The sequence below is a fragment of the Euphorbia lathyris genome, chromosome 2 (genome assembly GCF_963576675.1).
Source record: "Euphorbia lathyris chromosome 2, ddEupLath1.1, whole genome shotgun sequence".
Classification (NCBI taxonomy): Eukaryota; Viridiplantae; Streptophyta; class Magnoliopsida; order Malpighiales; family Euphorbiaceae; genus Euphorbia; species Euphorbia lathyris.
Genome location: NC_088911.1, coordinates 41,385,082 through 41,394,428, shown reverse-complemented (window position 1 = coordinate 41,394,428; position 9,347 = coordinate 41,385,082).

Sequence of the window (9,347 nt, the reverse complement as noted above, 5' to 3'; positions counted from 1 at the left end):
TATACTACTTAAAGGGAACTCCTGGTCGGGGCTTACTTTACAAGAATTATTGTCATATCCAGATTGAGTGTTTCTCCCATGCAGATTGGGCAGGAGACAAAGATGATAGGAGATCCACTACTGGTTATAGTGTTTTTGTTGGAGGTAATTTAATTTCTTGGAAGAGCGAGAAGCAACATGTTGTTTCTCGCTCCAGTGCAGAATCTGAATATCGAGCGATGTCTCAATCACTGTGTGAGATTATGTGGATTTGTAATCTCCTCTCCGAATTTGGTTTCGACGTCACCATTCCGGCAAAATTATGGTGTGATAATCAAGCAGCTCTTCATATTGCTTCCAATCCTGTGTTCCATGAACGTACTAAGCACATTAAAGTAGATTGTCACGTTGTTCGTGAAAAGCTAGAAGAAAATATTATTGCCACCACCTACATTGGCACCAATGAACAACTTGGGGACATTTTTACCAAAGCCTTAAATGGGGTTAGGGTAAATTACATTTGTAACAAGTTGGGCATGTCAAATATCTATGCTCCAGATTGAGGGGGAGTGTAATGTATGTAATTGTATATATATATATTAGTTTAGGACCTATTGGAATATTAGTTCAGGGACCTATTAGCATCTATACCACTTTGTATATAAATACCTATTGTTCTAATAATACACTATTGAGTTTTCTCAAACTATAAATATCATAGAACGTGATAGAATAGTGGTAGACAATGCTTTTGTGGCACAACAACGGGAAACAAACTCCACCCAGAATCGACTTCAGAGTCTTTTTCTTCAGAAGTGACTTTATAATCTTGCAATGAGATAGTAGACAAAATGCTTGTGCCTTGTCATTAAGAAAAACATGCCAATATCGGGAGACATATCAAGCATCGTGCTTTTTGGTGAAGATCGATCAAAAATAGACCACGCCTACCATATCGTGTAAGATCGATCAAAAAATTTATTCAATAAAGAAAAAATAAAACAAAGTAAAGAAAGGGTTTATCTTCCGATTAAAAGCCGAAAAGACCTCAAAATCTGAATGAAGAAATTAAATTTTTATTGACCGCTAGAATTTTTCTCCTTACATTGTCACCGATATTTTTATTTTTCAACTTTTCATCAATTAAGAAAATACTTGGATATGACATTAACATAACTTATTTTTTAGCATTGGCTTACGAATTCTATTAGTTAATAATAATGCCCATCGCATAAAGCACCACTAATAATGCAGATTTTTGGTGAACGAGTTGATTTTGATCGTCAATCAACAAAGAAGTTCTTTACTAACTAAAACTAAAAGGAGTGAATCCTAATATTTCACGAGTTAAACCCGTAGAAATTGTAAAATCTCCATTGTATAAGGGATGAACCCTAACACAAGCTATCAAAGAGAAAATTAATATTGATTGATAAAAATTTAATTCATTACAAAGAAAGAGATGAATTTATATCATCTCTAAACCTAAATATGTAATTACAATAAAGAGCAAACATACATAACTAAATAAATAATGTTTAAATGGTTAAAATAGGGTAGAGGTAAATGGGTGGCAAGCTTGTAAATAAGCTTGGGGGTATGCGTTGTAAATAAGGAATGACAAACTTGTAATAAGGAGAAAGTTGAAAAAATGAGTGGTTGCTGATTAAGTAAGTTCACACGCCGTGTGGATTAAATCAGAGACATTATGAGATGTTCTCTTCAGGCCACACGCTGTGTGGGAAATCCACACGCCGTGTGGTTTTTTTTTTGACACTCCTTTTCGTTTATTTTGGGGTCACACGTCGTGTGAGCCCCTTTCTCCACGTGGCTTGTCATTCCTTTCCCTAAACATGTTGCCCCTTGGTTCGACTTCTCCTACTACTCGTCTCCTCATATGTTGCGACTGGATGCCTGCATCAACTAACCATTCAACTCATTGTAATAACCTCATAGTTTCCCTTTCTTGCTTTCTTTCCACAATAATAAGAGTTTCCACTGTCTTTACTTTTCAAGACCTCAAAACATCAAAACCACTTAATTGGTAGCACTATTGACAATTTTGGAGAAAGGTCATTGGCAACTGCAAACTGTCACGAGCTTCTATTAGACATTCCCCACTCAAAAGATGATGCATGTCGGTGATCTAAGTTAGGGCATACAATCTTCCAAGCTTCATGATTTAGCTCTCATACCCTATAAATAGAACATATTGATATGCAATAGAAGGTACACATATTTTCATGCACTAAAGCCCTAATTGCACAATTTATACTATTCACTTTTCCCAACTCTTATAACTTTAGCATCAGACTGAGGTCGAAGGTCTTCGGCCCTTCCTTTAGTCACATTATCTATCTTCTTTTAATCATCAAAGGAACCTTAGTCATCACCAGAAGGCACATCACAAATTTACTAATATCAAATTGGTGCAATGCGCACGAATTAAAGATATGCATTCATGGACCATTTAGATAATACTTTGAAATCATCATCTTCAAACCCTACTAGAGAACCTGGAACCCCCATGGATGTAGGGGGTAATCCTCTCAGATTCCTTCAGGTCACCCCTGATCTTTATAAACGTATTGAAAAATGTGTAGGTTCGCTTGAGATCGAAAATGGGAAATTCAACAGAATCACCAAACAACTCATCTAAAATGTCAGAGAATTATCTAGGCGAAAATAAGTATAGTCAGTGTCAAGCACGCCATAAAGATTGCAAACATGAAAGAAAAACATGAAGAAACTGGAAAATCCATCAAGAGGTCGTACAACACATGATTTTACTGCATGTTCTATAGCACACCACATCATCTGCACATGCCCCAATAGTAGGACATGCCACCGATATCTATATGGGTAGGCTTAAAAGGGAAATCCATGGAGCAACAGTGCAACTCGTAAGCGATGAGGTTATACTCCAAATCACCTTTATTGCCTTTCATCGAGAACAGCTGGAAAGAATCCTATGGAGAAGAATACTTTCATCCTTTGAAATATCTTCTAGGGAGGAATTCGGTTAGGTCCAGATCCCTACCAAGTTGAATGAGATTCCAAAGAAAGTTCGTTAAAACAAAAACCCCCTAGACAAAAGAAGGCCCCAAAAGTGCCTGATCAGACCCAATCTCCTCCAAATAGGCATAAGGTCTGGACGTATTATGATGAACTCGAATCTCCACAAGGACAGAGAAAGATAGAGAAACTCTGTTGAGCCCAAGCCTTGTGATCAGCGATGACAACAAGAGAAAACTATTGCACCAATATCTCCTAAAGATCGACGGTCAGCCCATAAAAGGATCTCCTTCAAGAGAGAGGAAGACAAGAACCCACAGATAAGGAGGAACTAAAGAATGTTGTGGAAGATGCTGGAACCAATGCTCGAATGTGGGAAGTAACATATACTAGCTCCCCACTTTTTGTGAGTATACTAAGCAAACCAATGCCTCAAAGGTTGAAGTACCAATCACTCAAATAATATAATAGTGTCGGAGGCTTAACCGTTAATGTGAAAACATTCAGGCGGTCGCTAGATACTGCAATAACCATTGATGTTGTTATTTGTCGCCTCTTTCTAACAACCCTGAAGGATGTATCCACTTATTAGTATGAACAACTACCTTCCTGATCCATCCAAAATTTCAAACAAATGGCAACCAAGTATGCCCAACATTTCATCGCCTCCATGTCGGGGAGTAAGATGATCCAAGCCATCAACTAATTAGTCCAAGAGCCCAACGAAAGCCTTCGGGAATGGGTTTGAATGTCCCAAAAAATGTCAATCTAGATTTGACATCTCAACATTGATGCAAGATTGTATGTTATACAGCAAATTGTCGGATCAAAGATCTCTCCAAGTAGCCTACCACCTGACAATCCAAAACTTTGCCAAATTTTATACGATATTCTGTCAAGTGATACTCAACACAATTCTGAAAATATCAAGTGAAAAAGACCGTCTGTCTGAACAATAAGCAAAAAAAACCTCTAGGGGATAAGGACAAAGACCAAAGAGCCTACAAGAGTGAACGAAGTGTGACTTTGTGCTGCTTAATGCTCTTAGGAATGAAGTCCTATACTGGGCCATAAAAAAAGCAACACATTATCTTTCTTGCGAAGCTCAAACTTTCATCTGTCAAAGTAAAGGAACATAATGTATGCTTGATATCATTTTTTGAAGAAATCACTAAATATCTACATCGGAGAAAAAAATCCCATAAGCTTCGGGTCACGCACCTCAATGAGTGATCAACGTGATCGCTAGAGGGCCTCAACTAGATAAATCAATGAGAAATAAGAAATTGTACGACTTTATTGAAGCAGGCACATAAGGATTCCCTAGTCACCGATGGACTACTTTAAAACTTCACTTTCCAACGTGTATTCATTGGCACATGAAATTTAGCAAATATTATCACCTAAAGAGCTTATGAAGCATTCCAGCAAGAGTCGGACAAGATAGTTCCTACTTTAGCTCAACTAGTGGGAATCAGGGCCATATAGTCCATCTGTTCAGCAGTATTAATATAATAGTGGAAGTAGGAGATGGTCGTCTTACCTGGAAAACCGAAGCTGAATAGCTCATCGTAGATACATGATTTCCTTACAACACCATCATAGGACGACCTTTAATGTTGGATCCCGTAAGAGCTCTTTCTATTTACCACTTGGCATGGAAAATTCCTATAGAGAGGGATGGAAATCACCCAAAGAAACAAATTGATAGCCGAAGAGATGTACATAGATTCGTTATAGATGAACCCACTACCCCCGAAGTTGGAGGAAGAAAGAGAGTGAGCATAGCCAGTGGGAGAAATCGAGACGGTCTTATTGGTAGAAGGAAAATTGGTCAAGCTTCCAAAAAAAAAAAAAAAAACTCTCGACAGAAGCAAAGACATATGGTAGAAACATTGAAAATAAGCCAACAAGAATTTTCTGGACTCCGGCCAATGTCACAGGCGTTTCCCCAAAGGCCATGACCTATACACTAAATATGGACCAAGATGTAAGGCTATTAAAATAGAAAAAGAGAAACCACGGACCCGAGAGGCAACAAGTAATCAAAGGCGAAGGTTGACAAACTACTAGATTGTGGACACATCAAGGTAGTCTGGTACCCCCCATGTTGGCTAACGTGGTACTAGTAAAAAATCCAATGTCAAATGGAGGTTATGTGTTCACTTCATGGACTTCAACAAGGCCTGCCTAAAACATTCCTATTTGCTACCCTGTATTGATATGTTGATTGACTCAATGGTAGGTTATGTGATTTATTACCAATTAGATGCAACAACCAGACGTCACCAAATCCCTACAGACCTCAGAGATAGGGAAAAGCCCAACTTCATCACACCTAAGGGAACTTACTGTGGGAAGCTCATTTCAGCCTTCAGAATGCTAGTCCCACATATTATAGGTTGGTTAAAAATATCATCAAGGACATCATCGACGATAAGATCGTGATTTCATGTTGAGGATATGATTGTCAAGAGTAGGACCGTAATCTATTACAAATTCTTAAGACTCGTGATCTCATAAAGGGGAATAAAGGCCATCATCGACTTAGTCCCCCAAAGAAAGTAAATGATATTGAAAAGCTTAACGACAATCTCAATGTTATATGCCATTTCATCTAATGCTCAACTAAGAAATGCATTCCTTTCTTTAAGAGCTTAAAATGACTAAAGGATTTCAACTAGACGATGGAGTGCCCACGTCCTTCGAAAAGCTCAAGGATTTCATGGCTTCTCTCATATTTCCTAGACGAGACCCTCTACTTATACATCAGTGTGGTCAAAGTTTCTATAAGAATGCTGGAACGAATGCTCGAATGTGGGAAGTAACATATACTAGCTCCCCCCTTTTTGTGAGTATACTAAGCAAACCAATGCCTCAAAGGTTGAAGTACCAATCACTCAAATAATATAACAGTGTCGGAGGCTTAACCGTTAATGTGAAAACATTCAGGCGGTCGCTAGATACTACAATAACCATTGATGTTGTTATCTGTCGCCTCTTTCTAACAACCCTGAAGGATGTATCCACTTATTAGTATGAACAACTTCCTTCTTTATCCATCCAAAATTTCAAACAAATGGCAACCAAGTATGCCCAACATTTCATCGCCTCCATGTCGGGGAGTAAGATGATCCAAGCCATCAACTAATTAGTCCAAGAGCCCAACGAAAGCCTTCGGGAATGGGTTTAAAGGTCCCAAAAAATGTCAATCCAGATTTGACATCTCAACATTGATGCAAGATTGTATGTTATACAGCAAACTGTCGGATCAAAGATCTCTCCAAGTAGCCTACCACCTGACAATCCAAAACTTTGCCAAATTTTATACGATATTCTGTCAAGTGATACTCAACACAATTCTGAAAATATCAAGTGAAAAAGACCGTCTGTCTGAACAATAAGCAAAAAAAAAACCCCTAGGGGATAAGGACAAAGACCAAAGAGCATACAAGAGTGAACGAAGTGTGACTTTGTGCTGCTTAATGCTCTTAGGAATGAAGTCCTATACTGGGCCATAAAAAAGCAACACATTATCTATCTTGCGAAGCTCAAACTTTCATCTGTCGAAGTAAAGGAACATAATGTATGCTTGATATCATTTTTTGAAGAAATCACTAAATATCTACATCGGAGAAAAAATCCCATAAGCTTCGGGTCACGCACCTCAATGAGTGATCAACGTGATTGCTAGAGGGCCTCAACTAGATAAATCAATGAGAAATAAGAAATTGTACGACTTTATTGAAGCAGGCACATAAGGATTCCCTAGTCACCGATGGACTACTTTAAAACTTCACTTTCCAACCTGTATTCATTGGCACATGAAATTTAGCAAATATTATCACCTAAAGAGCTTATGAAGCATTCCAGCAAGAGTCGGACAGGATAGTTCCTACTTTAGCTCAACTAGTGGGAATCAGGGCCATATAGTCCATCTATTTAGCAGTATTAATATAATAGTGGAAGTAGGAGATGGTCTTCTTACCTGGAAAACCGAAGCTGAATAGCTCATCGTAGATACATGATTTCCTTACAACACCATCATAGGACGACCTTTAATGTTGAATCCCATAAGAGCTCTCTCTATTTACCACTTAGCATGGAAAATTCCTATAGAGAGGGATGGAAATCACCCAAAGAAACAAATTAATAGCCAAAGAGATGTACATAGATTCGTTATAGATGAACCCACTACCCCCGAAGTTGGAGGAAGAAAGCGAGCGAGCATAGCCAGTGGGAGAAATCGAGACGGTCTTATTGGTAGAAGGAAAATTGGTCAAGCTTTCAAAAAAAAAAAAGAAAAACTCTCGGCTGAAACAAAGACATATGGTAGAAACATTGAAAATAAGCCAATAAGAATTTTCTAGACTCCGGCCAATGTCACAGGCGTTTCCCCAAAGGCCATGACCTATACACTAAATATGGACCATGATGTAAGCCTATTAAAATAGAAAAAGAGAAACCACGGACCCGAGAGGCAACAAGTAATCAAAGGCAAAGGTTGACAAACTACTAGATTGTGGACACATCAAGGTAGTCTGGTACCCCCTATGTTGGCTAACGTGGTACTAGTAAAAAATCCAATGTCAAATGGAGGTTATGTGTTCACTTCATAGACTTCAACAAGGCCTGCCCAAAACATTCCTATTTGCTACCCTGTATTGATATGTTGATTGACTCAATGGTAGGTTATGTGATTTATTACCAATTAGATGCAACAACCAGACCTCACCAAATCCCTACAGACCTCAGAGATAGGGAAAAGCCCAACTTCATCACACCTAAGGGAACTTACTGTGGGAAGCTCATTTCAGCCTTCAGAATGCTAGTCCCACATATTATAGGTTGGTTAAAAATATCATCAAGGACATCATCGACGATAAGATCGTGATTTTATGTTGAGGATATGATTGTCAAGAGTAGGACCGTAATCTATTACAAATTCTTAAGACTCGTGATCTCATAAAGGGGAATAAAGGCCATCATCGACTTAGTCCCCCAAAGAAAGTAAATGATATTGAAAAGCTTAACGACAATCTCAATGTTATATGCCATTTCATCTAATGCTCAACTAAGAAATGCATTCCTTTCTTTAAGAGCTTAAAATGACTAAAGGATTTCAACTAGACGATGGAGTGCCCACGTCCTCCGAAAAGCTCAAGGATTTCATGGCTTCTCTCATATTTCCTAGACGAGACCCTCTACTTATACATCAGTGTGGTCAAAGTTTCTATAAGAATGATCTGTTGATTGAGAAGGTAGGCACTAAAAAATTTCTCATTTACTATGTGAGTAGAGTATTGGGAGATGCTGAATCTCGAAAAGTTAGCTTAGGGAGTAGTCATGATACCTCCAAAACTCTGACATTACTTCCTAAGCCATTCCATTATAGTACGGATGGATACTCCTTTACGCAGGGTACTATATAGTCCAAGAACTTTGGGAAGAATAGCTTAATGGGCTCTACGCTTCGTCGAGTTTGGCATAAGATTTGACCCCAGAAAAGCCTTTAAGGCCGAGGCACTCACTGACTTCCTAGTCAAAATCCTAGAGAATGAAGCAAATACTCCATTGGCACTAGACGTTTAAGAGGTGTTTATAGACGAAACCCCAAAGAAGTCACTAACAGTCTGCCGCTAGAAAATCCTAAAACCCTTCACATGTCTGCCGTTTGAAAACCCCAAAACCCTTCACATGTCCGCCCCTTAGAAAAAACATCACACTATAGACACATGACAACATATCTAATATGTAACATTAACGGTTCGGAGTGACGCTTGTGAAAGATCGCATGCTTCAGAAAATGGTGTTAGTCTTTTTATAATGCGCCTACACTCCTCATCTACACATGGAAGGGACTAGGTGTTGCGCAAGACAAGACTTCCCATTTCCTCACTAAAGGATTTTTATTCGGCTGTTGGTTTTTACTCTAGTTATTATTGAAATATTCAGTGTCTCTCTCATCGACTTTGAATTCTTGAGCCTCGCAAAAGAACAAATACCTGAAAAACTTGAGAAACTAGAGGAGACAAATATACGAAGCTAGACACGTGGTCCTATCAGAGGAAGCAAAGATGTGTGTCACGAAAGGAGCTGCAGGAACAAGTTGAATGATAACATATCACTGTTAAGCCACGTGGACCAATAGTAAAAGAATTTTGAATCACATCAACATTAATTTCTAATTCCAAGCCTAGAAGCAAAGGACGATAGTTATGACAAATGCAAACTGTCACAAGCTGCTAGCGCACATTCCCTCTCAAAGACTAACCCACGTAGGCGAGCTATTACGGCGTAGAATTTGCAAAGCTATCAAATTCACCCCTAACACCCTATAAATAGAACAAAAT